The 17,958-nt window shown below is 38.9% G+C and overlaps 1 non-coding gene across 1 annotated transcript; it reads right to left on the reverse strand.

The window, feature by feature from the left end:
* Nucleotides 1-3,844: 3,844 nt before the first annotated feature.
* On the reverse strand, nucleotides 3,845-3,952 carry LOC132542768 (U6 spliceosomal RNA). Its single transcript, XR_009553742.1, has one exon. It is a non-coding gene; the product is annotated as a U6 spliceosomal RNA (small nuclear RNA).
* Between the last annotated feature and the right edge of the window lie 14,006 nt (nucleotides 3,953-17,958).

The following is a 17,958-nucleotide window of genomic DNA, read 5'->3' on the forward strand; positions in this document are numbered from 1 at the left end:
ATTTCTTCTGTGTTCCTGCTTTCACTTCTTTCTTTTAAGAATTTTTTTTGTTATCTTTATTTATTGTATAGAGACTGCCAGAAATAGGAGGGTGATCGAGGAGGGCGATAGAGACAGAGGGACACCTGCAGCACTGCTTTACCACTCACAAAGTTTTCCCTTTGCAGGTGGGGACCAGGGGCTCGAACCCAGGTCCTTGCTCATTGTAATACCTGCACTCAACCAGGTGTACCACTACCCGGCCGCTGCCTTCACTTCCTTTCTAAGTCACACCTACACCTATTACTACTTCCAAATGTCCTTTCTTTTTTCCTCTTCTCAGATAAGAGAAACAGTGCTTGGCTTTCTCTGGTGTTTTCCAGATTCACTTCCCTTTCAGTGATGGTATAAAAACAAGATTTCTGGTGACAAACACTTCAGATCCTGGTGGAATTGGGATTCAGAGCCCTCTGGCCTTCTACCCCTACCCTTTACCCCTCTGGGATTATAGACCAAAGTTCTTTTTGGGGTGCAGAATTTGGGAGTTCTGGCTTCTGTAATTGTTTCTCTGGTGGACATTCATAGATGTTGGTAGGTTTATCCATACCCCAAGCCTGTTTTTATCTTTCTCTAATGGGGTAGGCTAGCTTTGGAAAGATGAAGTTCCAGGACACATTGGTGAAGTCATCTGCCCAGGAAGGGCAGGATTAGCAACTTGATGGCTGAAAGGGAGTAGGATATAATTCAGGACAAAATGTTTAATAAACAGGAACCAAAAAGTAGAAATTGAGCAGATGTGAATAGGGACTGTAGGGTGGACAGAAGCTAGGAAGTCTATTTTAGGTATATTCCTAGAGGTCCATGGTTTTAGTAATTTTTGCTTGAGCTCGATAGTTAAAATGGAGGTAGACTAGAAATTCAGTCTGGGAAGATTGAGTTGAGAATGGAACTAGAAAGCTGGATTAGGACAGAGAGTAGCCCTCAAATATGAAGTAAAAAAAATATAAATACAATTAACTGTTTATGTCGTCGATCTGACCAGGGGCCCATACCATTCATATTTAGCATGGGAGCCTGTACAACCTCTGAGTCCCTATCAGACTGAGCTCACAGTCCCTGGTCATAGCTAGGGACATTCTAGGCTACAGTCAATTCAGGACCAGTCTTCCTCTAGTGGCAGAGTAGGCTGACCCAGCCTCTCTTTGAAGAGAGGGGCAGTCCCTACCATTGATAGCTTATAGTGAGGGTAAGCTCCTTGAGAGGCCCGCAAAAGAGCTTGTGGTGACATTTCTGATAGGAGAGATCAGTGATGGTTGAGAGAGGGATATCTTGGAGGTCTAGGCTCATATTACTTATAGGGGAATCCAAGGATTCCATGACTGGGACCCAGGTGATGAGGTAGCCTGATAGTGGCCAAAAAGCAAACTACAAGTTTTCTTTCCATTTTTTTTCTGCATTGTTTTTCTGATTAGGGTGACACAAAGGTAATCGTACTAATGTGATCTAGTAGAGTTGTAATCTGGTTGTGCCAAAGCACAAACCAGAGCACTTTGGTCTCTGTGGAAGGCAGGCAATTTCCTCACCAGACAAATACTATGAAAGGTTTTGAACATTATCCCTGAAATCTTAAATCTGTGCCTTTTTAAAAAAATAATTAAAAAAATATTTATTTATTTTCCCTTTTTGTTGCCCTTGTTGTTTTTCATCGTTATTGTTGTTATTATTGTTGTTGTTGTTGATGTCATCATTGTTAGATAGGACCAAGAGGAATGGAGAGAGAAGGGGAAGACAGAGGTGGGGGAAAAAGATAGACATCTGCAGACCTGCTTCACCACCTGTGAAGTGACTCCCCTGCAGGTGGGGAGCCGGAGGCTCAAACCGGGATCCTTACACCGGTCCTTGCGCTTTGCACTTCTTCTAGCGTTTGCCCTTCTTCTGTACCCAGTCAACAACGTCAGGTTGCTGCTTGTTGCTGGCTTTGAAAGTGACTGGGATCCATGTCGATTCAGTCGGCTAGGAAGGATCGTCAGTTTCCCCAATGAATGGGTACTCACGGGATGCACCACGGGAAGGTCGATCCAATGCATCCCGCTTTGCACCATGTGCGTTTAACCCACTGCGCTACCGCCTGACTCCCCTGAGCCTTATTCTTTAGCCTTCTCAAAATTCTCCGTGTTAGTCAACATTCTTTTAATAGACACCTCTAATGTGTAAGGGCCCGTTTATCAGATCTGGTTGTTTGCCAGGAAGAACTCTATTCCTGCAATCGGTTGTCAGAAGGCTGTTAAATATTTAACACCCCCCCTTCACCCCACCCCCCACATACACGCAGAGTGGTTACCAGATTAGTCTAGCAGCTCACACACCCATCAGCATACTCTCTCCCCCCGCTTCTAAGTCCTTACTTGACCATCCTTACTGTGTCAGTGCTTATGGATGTAGTCTCTTAGAGCTTTGTGTCTTCCATAGTCCATGGAAGAAAAAAACATGGGGCAGCTCCAGCTGTGTCTGCTTCATTTATCAAGAGAACAATGGTTTTGCAGCTATGAAGGTGGTTCAGAAGGTAGAGTGTAGGACTTGTATGAAGGAGGTCTTGGGTTTGATCCTGATACTGCATATACCAGAATGATGTTCAGGTTCTTGCTCATGAAATAAATTCATATTAACAAATTACCAGGAGATATCAGATTTTCTTTGGATATTTAGATTTTTTTTTTCACTTGAGAGAAAGGAAGGCATAAAGGGAGGAAAGATGAGTATTTGTAAAGGTGACAACCTGTGCTTATTATTAGTTTTCCTCTTGAGAATGATGGTTCTTGGATAGCAGGGGTTGTGCTTCATCCATTGCTATCTCTGTAGATACTAGAGTTCTTGGCAAATATTTGGCTTCAGAATTCATTGACTGACCAAGTGATCTTAATTTATTGATGCCATAAATAACTGGAGCTTCATTATTGAAATCATGTTTTACCTTTCACCTTCATTACAGAATCAACACATTACTCCAGGTCAAATATTAAAGGTTTTTAAAAATATTTTTAAACTTTATTTATTTTTCCCTTTTGTTGCCCTTGTTCTTTATTGTCATTGTTGTTATTATTTCTGTTGTTGTTGTTAGATAGGACAGAGAGAAACTGAGAGAGGAGGGGAAGATAGAGAGGAGGAAAGAAAGACACCTGCAGACCTGCTTCACTGCCTGTGAAGGGAACCCCCTGCACGTGGGGAGCCGGAGGCTTGAACCGGGATCCTGATGCTGGTCTGTGCGCTTTCCACCATGTGCGCTTAACACGCTGCGCCACCGCCCATTTCCCATATTTGTTTATTTTTATGCTTTATTTCTCTTTCCAGTCTTTCCCGTCTTCACTTTCCATTATATTCTGCTACTAAAATTATCTTGAACACTTTTTTGTTTTGTCTTTCTTAAAGCTGTGTTAGTTCTGATGTAGAAAATCTTACCCTGTCAGGCTGAGTTTCATGTGTTAGCTTCCCCACATCAGGGACATAATTGCTAATCACTCACAAATCCAGCTAATCTCATGGCCATCTGGTACATGCTGCCATTGTCCGTGGATGCAGAAGGAGAGGTGGAGGGCCCTCTAGGATAGATAAAAGGCTTGACTGTGAAAGGAATAAATGAGATTAGATAGAGGGAAAACCCTCAACATAGATGATGGGTTGTCACGCTGTTCTGTTCAAAGAGCTAAGCAAAACTAATTCCTTTACAATATGTTGAACTTTCTCAAAGACTATGGGAAAGAAGTGATTTTTCTCTGACATGCTCTATTTTTTTCTAGAAATTCAATAATTTTTCATTCTTTCATTTAGTAAATACATATCAAATTCTGACACAGTGGTTTATTTATTTTAAAATATGGAGCATTTCACAAATTTGTGTGTCATTTTGCACAGAGACCACGTTAATCTTCTCTGTATTGTTCCAATTTTACTACACATGCTGCTGAAGTGAGGACATGGTTTATTTATTTATTTGTTAATATGATAAACCTTATCTCATTATACATTTTTCAGGAGTGCTTTTTTCTCCCATCCAAGTACTAGCCAGGCCTGACCCTGCTTAGCTTCCGAGATCAGACAAGATCGGGCATGTTCAGGGTGGTATGGCCATAGACAGGAGTGCTTTTTTTCTAACTTCTTTAAAATTTAAGTGGTAACATTCCACCATCACCAAAGTACTGAAATCTGTCCATCCTTTGTGCCCCCTCTGTATTCCACTTATGGTAACCTCAGTTCTGTGGTATAAGTCCAAGAATTAGTTTTAGATCAGTTTTTGCCTTTTCTCTTGCTTTGTATCTTTCTACACCACATATGGGTGATACCACCCATTATCTGTCTTTTCTCTTCCTTATTTATTTCAATTAGCACTACACTCTCCAATTCCAACCATGATCAGTTGCCCTGAATTAAAATTATGTACTTGTCAAAATATGAATAACACATTAAAATTAACTAGAGTTCTTGAAATTCTTGTAATATATAGAATACTGCTTCAATCTGTTTTTACATCATACTTTTTTTTGAAAGTCATCACAATCAGTTTAATTAAGTGCACAGTATAGCAGTCAGTCATGTCAATAAAAATAAAACAATTATTTTTACATCAAGTGTGCTTTATTTCCTCCACAGGTATTCTGTTAAATAAAGCACCATTTATATATTGCCAGGCCACAGCTAAAGAGGATTCTTTACAGAATCAAATTTCTTGTGGTTGTTCCATATACAAGTAAACTTAATTTTGATAACAAGAACCACAGCGATCGAGGCAATCTGCCTCTATTATAAGGTACAAAACTGGCACAGAGGACACCATATTATACACAGTAAAAATGCTGTGAGTTTAAATTACATTGTACAAGGGGCCAGGCAGTGGTGCACCTGGAAAAGCCCTCATGTTACAGTGCATAAGGATGAAGGTTCAAGCCCCTGGTTCCCACCTGTAGGGGGATAGTTTCATTAGTGGTGAAGCAATGCTGCAGGTGTCTTTCTGTCTCTCTCTCTATCTTCCCCCTCCCCTCTCAATTTATTCTCTGTCTTTAGCTAGTAAATAAATATATAAATAAATAAAGTATTTAAAAAATAAATAAATTACATTGTACAGGGCCAGGGAACCCTGTTCCTCCCAGACAGCCATACTTTAATAGCCTTCAAGAAGCATTTTATTCTTGTTCTTTACATTATTCAAAATCACTTTTAATTTTAAGATACATTTAGATCAAATTCACTTAGTCATTGTTAGAAGTATGTAGTTACACAGTAATTCGGGGGCCTCCTTTGTTGTCTCATTATAACTAGACTACCTTGTTCAATGCATTTCCCACCCATATCAGAGCTGTAAATCTGTAATGTTTGGAATGTGTTTGTAGTATGCAAATAATAATATTCATCTCTTTCACAATTCTTTCAGTGATCCTGACACAAATTTCCTCTTCTACTTGAACGCCTCCTAAATCTGTCTCTTTTTCTGATTTCCTACCCTGTGCTAAGTATCATATTAATTGTCCCTTTGTGAACATCACCATATGAACCTTTCTATGACTTTGAAGTAAGTATGTTAAAAATGGAATGGATATGTCCAACTCCTGACTTAAAATTTTCTCCTTTTATGTTGCCTATTGTTAAAAACATAAGATTTCTGGTAAACTTGGGAACCTGAGTTAACCATTTAATGGGAGACATAGCTAGTATTTAATAAGAACTATTACAGTTTTTGTTGCTGCTACCTTTGTCCTCTTGCTTCATGCAAGTTATGCTTTAACTATGTTCTGTTTGGAATTGTTTAGTTACAATAGATTATTCATTAAATAAATTACCTCTTTGACTTTGACAACTAACCATATAGTTAAATTTATTTTGGGTTAAAAATTTTATTTTGGGTTTACCTCTGAAATTTTCTAAGAATAACTTCCTTTCTTTTTATTCCCAATTTCATTATCCTAAGTCAGGCCCTCAGGAACCTGATTTAGCTATTTTTAAAGCCATCTAATTGGTTTCTGTCACCAGTTTCCTCCTTTCAAATCATCTGACATAGTAGCATCACAGAAAGATTTGGTTCTGATGATGTCATTTCCTTACTCAAAAGTCTCAGTGTATTTCCATTTTATAGAGGATAGATAAAAAAAATTCTCCATCGAGCTGGTGTATTGCACCAAAGTAAAAGACTCTGGGGTGGGGGAGTGGGTTCAGGTCCTGGAACTTTATGGCAGTGGAGGACCTAGTGGGGGTCTTATTGTTATGTGGAAATGTCATGCATGTATAAGCTATTGTATTTCACTGTCAACTATAAACAATTAATCCCCCAATAAAGACAAAAAAAATCTCCATAGTATGGCCTCATCATACACATAGCTTCATTACTGAAAACATTACTACAGGATGATTAAGAGGTATAACTACAGTAATCATATGCCTTTGGATGAATTTTTTAATTTGTGATTTAATACTGGTTTATAAAATTACAAGATAATAGAGGAACAATTCCCCATCATTCTCACCACCAGAGTTTTGTGTCCCCATTTCCTCCATTGGAAACTGCAGTGGTTCTCCCAAGGTCACTGATATGGGTTGACTATTATTTCTATATCTATCTATTACATATCTATCTATCTATCTATCTATCTATCTATCTATCTATCTATCTATCTGTTTTTTGCCCATTTTTTTCCTATGGTCCTGCCTTCTCTTCCTTTCTGAGTCACACCTACACCTACTACTATGTCTGAATGTCTTTCCTTTTCTCCTCTTCTTTTTCTGGGACTTGATGGACATAGATTTCAGACCCCTCTGGTCATATTCCCATAACATTTCTTCCCCTCTGGGATTATGGACCAAAAATCTTTATGGGGAGTAGAAGGCAAGAGTTCTGGCTTCTGTAATTGCTTCTCACTAGGCATGGACATTGGCAGGTCTATCCATACATACTCCTTTGGATGTTTGCTTTGGGTAAAGTCTGTCTTCATCCCCAGTATTTATCTTTTTCCTCCTCCTTCTCCTCCTCCTCCTCCTCCTTCTTCTTCATTTCTTTATTATGGAATTAATGCTTTACAGTTTAAAATAAATACAATAGTTTGTACATGCATAACACTTCCCAGTTTTCCAAATAAAAATAAAACCCACACTAGGTCCTCAGTCATCTTATTTGGACCTGTACTCTCCCCACAACCCACCCCAGAGTCTTTTACTTTGGTGCAATATGCCAATTCCAGTTCAGGTTCTACTTATGTTTTCTCGTCTGATCTTGTTTTTCAACTTCTGCCTGAGAGTGAGATCATCCCATATTCATCTGTTTCTGACTTATTTCATGTAACATGAATTTTTCAAGGTCCATCCAAGATCAGCTGAAAACTTTGAAGGCACCATTTTTAATAGCTGATTAGTATTCCATTGAGTAGATATACCACGACATGCTCAGCCACTTATCTGTTGTTGGACACCTGGGTAGCTTCCAGGTTTTGGCTATTACAAACTGTGTTGCTAAAAACATATGTGTACACAGATATTTTTGGATGGGTGTGTTGGGTTCCTTAGAATATATCCCCAGGAGAGGAATTGCCGGATCATAGTGTATGTCCATTTATAGCCTTCTGAGAGTTCTCCAGACTGCTCTCCACAGGGGTTGGACCAATTTCATTCCCACCAGCAGTGTAGGAGGGTTCCTTTGACCCCACAACTCCTCTAGCATTTGCTGCTGTTACAATGTCTGATGTGTGACATTTTCTTTTTTTTTTTTTTTTAATTTTTTATTTAAGAAAGGATTAGTGAACAAAAGCATAAGGTAGGAGGGGTACAACTCCACACAATTCCCAACACCCAATCCCCATAACCCACCCCCTCCCCTGATAGCTTTCCCATTCTCTATCCCTCTGGGAGCATGGACCCAGGGTCGTTGAGGGATGCAGAAGGTAGAAGGTCTGGCTTCTGTAATTGCTTCCCCGCTGAACATGGGCGTTGACTGGTCGGTCCATACCCCCAGTCTGCCTCTCTCTTTCCCTAGTAGGGTGTGACTCTGGGGAAGCTGAGCTCCAGGACACATTGGTGGGGTCTTCAATCCAGGGAAGCCTAGCCAGCATCCTGGTGGCATCTGGAACCTGGTGATTGAAAAGAGAGTTAACATATGAAGCCAAACAATTTGTTGAGCAATCATGGATCCCAAGCTTGGAATAGTGGAGAGGAAGTGTTAGGGAGGTACTCACTGCAAACTCTAGTGTAGTCCTGCTTTCAGGTATATATTTTGCAGTAGTTTATGGATACGTGTGCACATAAGCTCTCTCTCACAGAAACTGGTGTATATCTAGGTTATGGGACTTTGTTAGAAAGTGAACTACCTGAGATGAAATTAGAGTGTACTATTAAAGGAAAGGTCTCACCCGAGTAATGAAGCTGAAGGGTTGTCATTCCACACGTGAAGTCTCTGGATACATTCTGAGGTGAAGCATGTTGAGGTAGCAATCGTTGCTTTGGTTAGGTTGTGATCGGCAGATGCAATGTTATTTGGTTTGGATTGGGAGATGCATACGGGAAAGTGGGCCCTATCCAAGGGTTCCAGGACTGGGGGAAGTAGGGGCTCTATAGTGAAGATGTTCACAGGACTAAAGTCGTACCCTGTTGTTGTCTTTATTTGCATTTCTCTGATAATCAAAGACTTGGAGCATTTTTTTTTTAAAAAGAAAGTTTTTATTTATTCCCTTTTGTTGCCCTTGTTGTAGCTTTGTTGTGGTTATTATTACTGTTGTTGTTGATGTCATTCAGTGTTGTATAAGACAGAGATAAATGGAGAGAGGAGGGCAAGACAGAGAGGGGGAGAGAAAGATAGACACCTGCAGACCTGCTTCACTGCCTGTGAAGTGACTTCCCTGCAGGTGGGGAGCTGGGGACTCGAACTGGGATCCTTAGGCCAGTTCTTGCGCTTTGCGCCATGTGTGCTTAACCCGCTACACTACCACCCGACTCCCAGACTTGGAGCATTTTTTCATGTGTTTCTCGGCCTTTTGGATCTCTTCTGTGGTGAATATTCTGTCCGTGTCCTCTCCCCATTTTTGGATGGAGTTATTTATTTCTTCTTGTTGAGATTGGCAAGCTCTTTATATATTTGGTTATTAAACTCTTGTCTGAGGTATGGCATGCAAAGATCTTCTCCCATTCTGTCAGGGGTCTCTTGGTTTGGGTATTGCTTTCTTTTGCTGTGCAGAAGCTTTTTAATTTGATGTAGTCCCATAGGTTTATGCTTAGCTTAGTCTTCTTTATAATTGGATTCATTTAATTGAAGATGTTTTTAAAATTTGTGTGAAAAAGGGTTCTGCCAATATTTTCCTCTAAGTATCTGATATTTTCTGGTCTAACATCCAAGTCCTTGATCTACTTGGAATTTACTTTTGTATTTGGTGAAATCTAGTGGTTCAGTTTCATTTTTCTGCATGTTTCAACCCATTTTTTTCCAACACCATTTGTTGAAGAGACTCTACTTTCCCCATTTAATAGTCTGGGCACCTGTGTCAAAGATTAGATGTCCATAGGTGTGGGGGCTTACTTCTGGGCTCTCAATTCTATTCCACTGGTCAGTGTGTCTATTCATGTTCCACTACCAAGTAGTTCTGATAACAATGGACCTATAACACAATTTGAGATCTGGGAGTGTGATGCCTCCAGTTCTGTTCTTTCTTCTCAAGATTGTTTTGTCAATTCTAGGTCTTATCTAGTTCCTGACAAATAAATATTTGTTATTTTCTCTATTCTCCTAAAATATGTGGTTGATGGGGATAGCATTAAATTTGTATATGGCTCTGGGTAGTATATTCATTTTGATGATGTTAATTCTTCCAAGCAATGAACATGTTATTTTTTGTAGTGTTTTGATCATAAAGGGATGTTGTATTTTGTCACAGGCTTTCTCTGCATCTATTGATATGACCATATGGTTTTTGGTCTTGCTTTTGTTGATGTGGTGGATCACGTTGATTGATTTACATATATTAAACCAACCTTTGCATCATTGGGATAAACCCCACTTGGTCACGATGAACAATCTTTTTAATATACTGCTGTATCTGGTTGGCTAGAATTTTGTTCAATATTTTAGTATCTATGTTCATTAGAGATATTGGTCTGTAGTTTTCTTTTTTGGTTGTTTCCCTGTCTGATTTTGGTATCAAACTGATGTTGGCTTCATTGAATCTGGAAGGGAATATTCCTGTGTCTTCAATCTTCTGGAAGACTTTTAAAAGTAGAGGTATTAGTTCTTCTTTGAAGGTTTTGTAGAATTCATTTGTAAAACCATCTGGCCCAGGACTTGTATTCTTGGGAAGGTTTTTGGTAATTGTTTCAATTTTTTAAGCTGTGATGGGCCTGCTCATGTTATTTAGTTCCTCTTTACTTAATTTTGGAAGTTCATAGGTATCTAGGAAATCATCCATTTCTTCCAGGTTCTATAGCTTGGTGGCATAGATTTGTTCATAGAAGTCTCACATGATATGTTGAATTTCTCTAGTGTCTATTGTGATATCTCCTCTTTCACCTACTATCTAATTTATTTGGGTCTTCTCCTTTTTTTGTTTTGTGAGTCTGGATAAAGGTTTGTCAATTTTGTTCACTCTTTCGAAGAATCTACATTTACTTTTGTTGATCTTTTGTATGGTTTTATTATTTTCAATATTATTTCTGCCCTAACTTTAGTGATTTCTGTCCTGGTTGCTTTAGGATTCCTTTGTTGTTGTTGTTTTTGTTGTTGTTGTTTTTCCTCTCTCTTCTTTTTCTCCTTCTTCTTCTTCTTCTTCTTCTTCTTCTTCTTCTTCTTCTTCTTCTTCTTCTTCTTCTTCTTCTTCTTCTTCTTCTTCTTCTTCATCTTTAAGATGTGCAACCAGGCTGTTTATTTGTACTTTTTCTTGTTTCCTAATCTGTGCTTGTATGGCTATGAACTTCCCTCTCAGTACTGCCTTAGCTGTGTCCCAACTATTTTGATAGCTTGTGTCTTCATTTTCATTGAACTCTCAGAATATTTTGATTTCTTCCTTGATTTCCTCTTTGACTCAGTAGTTGTTAAGTAGTGTACTGTTGAGCTTCCACATTTTGGGACTATTCCTAATCTTTAGTTGATTGTCAAGTGTTAATTTAATTCCACTATGGTCTCAGAAGATGCTTGGGATTATTTCAATGCTCTTGAATTTGCTGATGCTGTCTTTCTGGCCTAACATATGGTTTATCCTTGAGAATGACCCATGTGGACTTGAATAAAATATGTATTCCTGTTTCTTGGGATGAATGACTCTGAAAATGTCCACTAGTTCTAGTTTATCTATCTCCTCATTTAGCTCCATGATGTCTTTATTGATTTTCTGCCTGGATGATCTGTCCAGTTGAGAGAGTGTGGTGTTGAAGTCTCTTACTATGACTGTGTTGCTTCTAATATATTGCTGTAGCTCTTTCAGTAGATGTTTGATGTATTTAGATGGTACTCATTGGGTGCATAGATCTTAATAATTGTCAAGTCCTCTTGATTGACTGATCCTCTGAGCATTAAGTAATGTCCATCCCTATTTTTTAAAATTCTATTTATTTTAAAGTCTATCATGTCAGATATGAGAATAGCTGTTCCTGCCCATATTTGTGGGCCATTGGCTTGTGTGATAATTTTCTATCCTTTCACTTTGAGTCTGTGTTCGTCTTGTTGAGTTAGGTGGGTTTCCTGTAGACAACACATTTTTGGGTTGTGTTTTCTGATCCATCTTCCTACTCTGTGCCTTTTAATAGGTGAATTCAGGCCATTGACACTTACTGATATCAAAGATTGAAGATATTTTAATGCCATTTTTGTAGATTTTTAAAGTGTTCTGATATATGGCATATTTATTGTGGTGGTCTGCCTGTTTATAGGAGAACTTTCAGGACTTCTTTCAGGACAGGCTTCGTGATAGTTGATTCTTTCAACTGCTGCTTGTCTGAGAAGGTTTCTATGCCTCCATCTAGTCTGAATGATGGTCTATCAGGATATAGTAGTTTTGGTTGAAAGCCTTTCTCATTGAGCACTCGATAGATATCTTGCCATTCTTTTCTGGCCTGTATTGTTTGTGTGGAGAAGTCTGATGCTAATCTTATCAGTTTTCCTCTGTAGGTGACTCTTTGTTTTTCTCTTGCAGCCTTCAGGATTCTTTCTTTATCCGTATTCCTTTCCATTCTAAATAGGATGTGTCTTGGTGTCTTTAAGTCTGAGTTAATTCTGTTTGGGACCCTCTAGGATTCTTTAACCTTATGTCTTTGATGTTGTCTAGACTAGGGAAGTTCTCATCAATTATGTTATGAAGAATGCTTTCTTCATCTCCCTCTCTTTCTTCCTCTGGAAAGCCAATAATGCGTATATTATTTCTTTTGAAGTCATCCCATATGTCCATGTTGTTGTTTTCAGTATCTCTTAATCTCTTTTTGAAATCTCTTCTTTTTTAGTTGTCTCTAATTCATCCTCGATCTTGCTAATTCTGTCTTCAGCCTCATTTATTCTATTCTCTCTCCCTCTGTTTTCTGGAGTTCATCTGTTTTGTTACCCTGTTCTGATACTGTTTTAGCTTGTTCACTTAGTTGTGTTCTTAGCTCAGCTATTTCAGCTTTCAGCTCTCTAATAGCCTTGAGATAATTATTGTTTTCTTCCAGAGTCTCATTTGTTGTTTCTGCATTTCTGATGACTTCTTTCAAACTCTTTACTCACTCCTGTGATTATTTCCTTAACTAGTGTTTGGATGTTGACCTCATTATTTTGTGTTTTAACCTTTGGGGGGCTTTTTGGTGGATCTTGTCTTGGTTCATTTCTCCAATATTTCTTCTTGTGGGTTTAACCATTTTATATAGTATGCTATGAGGTCCCTCTCTCAGTACTTTTCAAATGACTGATCACTCTTGCCTGGATTGACTTGTGTCTAAGTAAGGTAACTAAAGGGTTCACAGATGTGGAAATTGACAGTTGTTTCAGTATTATTGGAGTTGGAGCTCAGTAGCTTAAAAGCCTCTTTTGTTCTTTTTCTTCCCTGTAGGCTATGGGAGTCTGAGGGCTTTTAAACTATAAGTAGGCTTCTTAGCTTAATCCCTCACTCAGTTCTATTTGGTGAGTCTTAGGGGAGTCCTTTCCTCCCTTCAGCAATATTTTTGTTGGTGAAACAGACTGGAGGTGGTGTCTCAAATGTTAAACTGCTGGACTGTTACCAGCCACTTAATCTCTACCTAGGCTCCTCTCTGTCCATGAGCCACATGTATTTGCACTCACCGGTGATTTGGTGCTTTCTTTAAGTCATTCTAGTCCTGTATTGTTGTGGTCACAGATGATCTCCTTTGGTATTTTTAGTTGACCCAGGAGAGGAGAGGAGAGAAACACAGCTGCTGCTCCCTAGCCCCACCTCTGCAAGTCAGGCATCCCCAGTACTTCTTCCTCTTCCAGTGCTGGGTTTTGAAAGATGGATAACCACAACAGGGTTTGCAGTTAAAACAGGCTAGAATTAACTACAATTTACCATTCAAACCTTCACCTGGAAGCTGTAAGCATTTGAATAGACTCCTAAGTTCCAGAAGAGCCATTGCTGAGTTTCTATTAGTAGAATAATACAGTTGTGCCATTTCTAAACACTTCAACAATATTATCTCCTCTTCTAAACATATATTTATATATATTACTTTTTTCTTTTCTTTTATTAGTGATTTATAAAATTCTGAGACAACACAGTATAATTCCACACCGTTCCCACCACCAAAATTTGTTTCACCATTCCCTTCATTGTGAACTACGACAGTTCTCCCAAGGTTACAGATATAAGTTGACTATTATTTCTATAGCTACCTATCTCTTGTTATATATATTCGGCAAATTTTTCAATGGTCCTGCCTCTATTCCTTTCTTTTTTTTAAAATTAAACTTATTTATAAAATAAAGAATAGAAAATATCGACAGAACCATAGAATAAGAAGGGTGAAATTCCACACATTTCCCACCACCAGAGTTCAATATCCCACCCCCTCAATTGGAAGGTTTCCTGTTTTTAATTTCTCTGCCCAGAGGTCTGATTTGACTTTACTGTTCTTTAGCCCACACCCACTCTCCTTTTCGCTTCAACTTTACGTGAGCATCCACCCGAGGCTGCGGAACTTTCAGCTGTAGATTATGAATTCAGTTGCGTCTCTTGTATTTATGTGTTATCTTGAGAGGAGAGGTGATTTGGTCCCAGTTATTCCATGGCCATGCCTCCCGGAAGTCCCTCTAATCATATTTTGTAACTTCACTTTTAACACAGTATCCAAAGTGATCCTTTGAAACATCTCAGTTCATTGTTTTTTTTTTTTTTTTTTCTTTTCTTTCTCAAAACCCACCTTTGGTTTCTCAACTTGCTTAAAGTTGAGGGACCTACATAATTTGGTATTCTCCCACTCTGGCCACACTGGCCTTTTTATCATTTTCGAATACCTTGTCTTTTTTTTAAAAAAAATTATTTATTTATTCCCTTTTGTTGCCTTTGTTGCTTTATTATTGTTATTGATGTCATTGTTGTTGGATAGGACAGAGAGAAATGGAGAGAAGAGGGGAAGACAGAGAGTGGGAGAGAAAGACAGACACCTGCAGACCTCTTTTACCGCCTGTGAAGGGACTCCCCTGTAGGTGGGGAGCTGGGGGCTCGAACCGTGATCCTTATTCTGGTCCTTGCACTTTGCGCCATGTTCGCTTAACCCACTGCACTACTGCCTGACTCCCATCTTTTTTTTTTTTTTTTCTTCTTTTCAGCCCTGGCTTATGGTGGTGCGGGGTACTGAACTTGGCACTTTGGAGCCTCAGGTATGAGAATCTGTTGGCATAACAATTATTTTATCTACTCTGCCCTATTTTTTCATTTTTTAACAAGTCATTTTTCAATTTGTGATTAATAGTGGTTTTTACAAGACTGTAAGATTATAGGATAAAGTTCCATACTGCAACTACCAACAAAGTTCTATGCTTTTAGTCTCCCAATGATAATAATTAGCTCAATCTTGATTCAGGAAATTTACACTTCTCTCAATTATCTGAAAGTGATATCTTCTCACATGTAACATGGTCAAGAAAGTCTTCCCTGACCTTCACCATTATTGCTTCTACATTGTTTCATTTTTCTCTAAAGCTCCCAGAGTTATCTAATATACAGTAGACTTCTCTGTTTATAGTTTGCCTTTACAGGATAATGTATACTATATGGAAGCGAGAATTTTTTCTGTTGCATTCATTGCTGTATGTGTCTGGTATACAATATGTTTGCATTAAATATTTGCAGAATAAGTGGATGAACAAATAGATTAATAAGGAAGGTTTTGTGGAAAACTCAAATCTATAGGGAAACACTATTATGGAGTAATTTAAAAAAATTTTATTTATAAAAAGGAAACACTGACAAAAAACATAAGATAAGAGGGCTACAACTCCACACAATTCCCACTACCAGAACTCCATATCTCATCCTCTACCTCCTATTCTTTAACCCTCTGGAAGTGTGGATCCAGGGTCATTATGGGGTACAGAAGGTGGAAGGTCTGGCTTCTGTAAATTGCTTGCCCACTGAACATGGGCATTGACAGGTTGATCCATACTCCCAGCTTGTCTCTCTCTTTCCATAGTGGGGTGGGGTTCTGGGGAAGCAGGTCTCCAGGACACTGTGGTGGAGTTTTCTGTCCAGGGAAGTCCGGTTAGCATCATGTTAGCATCTGGAACCTGGTGGCTGAAAAAAGAGTTAACATATAGAGCCAAACAAATTGCTGAATAATCATGAATCTAAAGGCTGGAATAGTTCATATGAAGATTTTGGAGTCTCTGTTTTGTAGATAGATAGTAGTCCTATTTTAGTTATATTCCAAAGAGCCCATGATTATACTAGTTTTTTTTTTTCCTGAGCCTGACATCTATGTGGATGGATCCACACCTTTCCCATATTTGGGAGCTACTCTCTTCCCTTATCCATCTTTCTGGTCCTTTTTCCAGCCATGACATCATCTCCCCAGACAATAACTTGGATCCACCTGCATATCAGATGGAATAAATTTTATACTCTCAAAATTCATTTATTGCAGTCTTACCTCCCATCTGATGATATTTGGAGATGAGACCTTTGAGATGTACTTAGATGAAGAGGATGGATGCTTAATAACAGAATTAGTGCTCTTATAAGAAAAGACACAAGATTAATTTCATACCTTCTATTTCTGTCATGTGAACATATGGCAAAAAGCCAGCTCTCTGAATGTCAGGAAGACAGCTCTGAAGAGGGACCAAATGGGCAGGTATCTTGATCTTGAACTTTTCAGTCTGTAGAACTATAATAAATTGCTGTTTAAGCCATATAGTTTATGATCTGTTATAGAACAGTTCAGGCAGAATAAAAAGATGCCAATTTCAAAGTTCAGGGATTCTATAATATGAAGAATTGTCTTCAAGTAGACCATACATGCTGAACAGTAACTTAACTCTGCCAGAATGGGAAGAGCTCCATGTAGGCTGGATTGAAGGGGAAAAGGGCATGTTCACACTAGATTCACAAAATGACTTTTCTTTCTTTCTTCTTCTTTGTTTCTTTCTCTCTTCCTCCTCCCCCTTTTTTTTATGCCACCAAGGTTATCACTGGGGCTTGGTGCCAGCACTATTAATTCACTGCTCCTGATGGCCGTTTCCCCATATTTATTATCATTAACTATGTAAGTCTTTTAAAAATATTTTTATTATTTATTTATTGTATAGAGGCAGACAGCCAGAAATGAGAGGGATTGGGGTAACAGAGAGGGAGAGAGACAGACACCTGCAACACTGCTTCACCACTCATAAAGCCTTCCCTCTGCAGGTGGGGACTGGGTGCTTGAACCCAGGCCCTTGTGCATGGTAATGTGTGCACTTAACTGTGTGCACCACTGCCTGGCTTCACACGCACACACACACACACACACAACACACACACACACACACACACACACACACACACACACAATTTTGTACAGAGACAGAGAAATTGTGAGGGAAGGTGGATAGAAAGTGAGAAAGATAGATACCAGTAGCACTGCTTCATTAATTGTGAGGCTTCTCCCCAAAAGTGGTGACTAGGGTATTGAACCTGGGTCCCTACATGGTAACCTGAGCACTCTACTGGGTGTGCCATTGCTTGGCCCATGCTTTCTGAAACAATTTGACCTTCACCTGGTGGTCCTTCAGTCTTATATAGAGGTAAATTCTAGCAGTTATAGTAAGGGAGGGTTCTTCAGGCATGCTACCACAACAAAATGTTAGATTAAATATAAGCAGGTCAAAATTTCTTCAGTGGATATTTATCAAGTGCTTACTGTGTACAAGAAACTGAGCTGCTTCTGGAAATTGATAAGGTTACTTACACTTCTTGTACTTAATGTGCTTAGTGACTAAGATGTCACTAACTGTAGTGCAACTTGCAATGTGTGACAGCATATATTTATATAGATAAGAGAGAGCAGCACAGTGAAGGATAACTATTCCATCAGGGAATTTCCATGTAGTAGGAAGAAAAGGGTTCAAAAAAGGTTTCTGAATTAAAATGACTATTGAAGGAAGTGATAGGAAGGTAAATGGTAGAAGTGTGCTTGTTTGGGCTAGAAGACATTACAAGTAAAAGAAACTGTAGAATAAAAGTCTGGTGTTAGATTTAACAGGTGTTTCACAGGGCTGGGAAAATAGCTCACTTGGATAGTGTGCTTGCTTTATCATGTTTATGATCCAGGTTTACATGTGGTATCTACCTCATTGGAGAAAGCTTTAGTGCTGTGGTATCCCCACCTCACCCCACCACCTTTCTCTGATTTGGAGTGGTGAAGCCCTGGTGATGGTTAAAAGAAGAAGAAGAAGGAGGAGAAGGAGGAGAAGGAGGAGAAAGAGGAGAAGGAGAAAGGGAAGAAGAAGGGTCATGTGATTGAAATTATAGACTGAGAAACAAAGATTTATAAAACTGGAAAAGCTAG

Source organism: Erinaceus europaeus, chromosome 1 (genome assembly GCF_950295315.1).
Source record: "Erinaceus europaeus chromosome 1, mEriEur2.1, whole genome shotgun sequence".
NCBI classification, from domain to species: Eukaryota; Metazoa; Chordata; class Mammalia; order Eulipotyphla; family Erinaceidae; genus Erinaceus; species Erinaceus europaeus.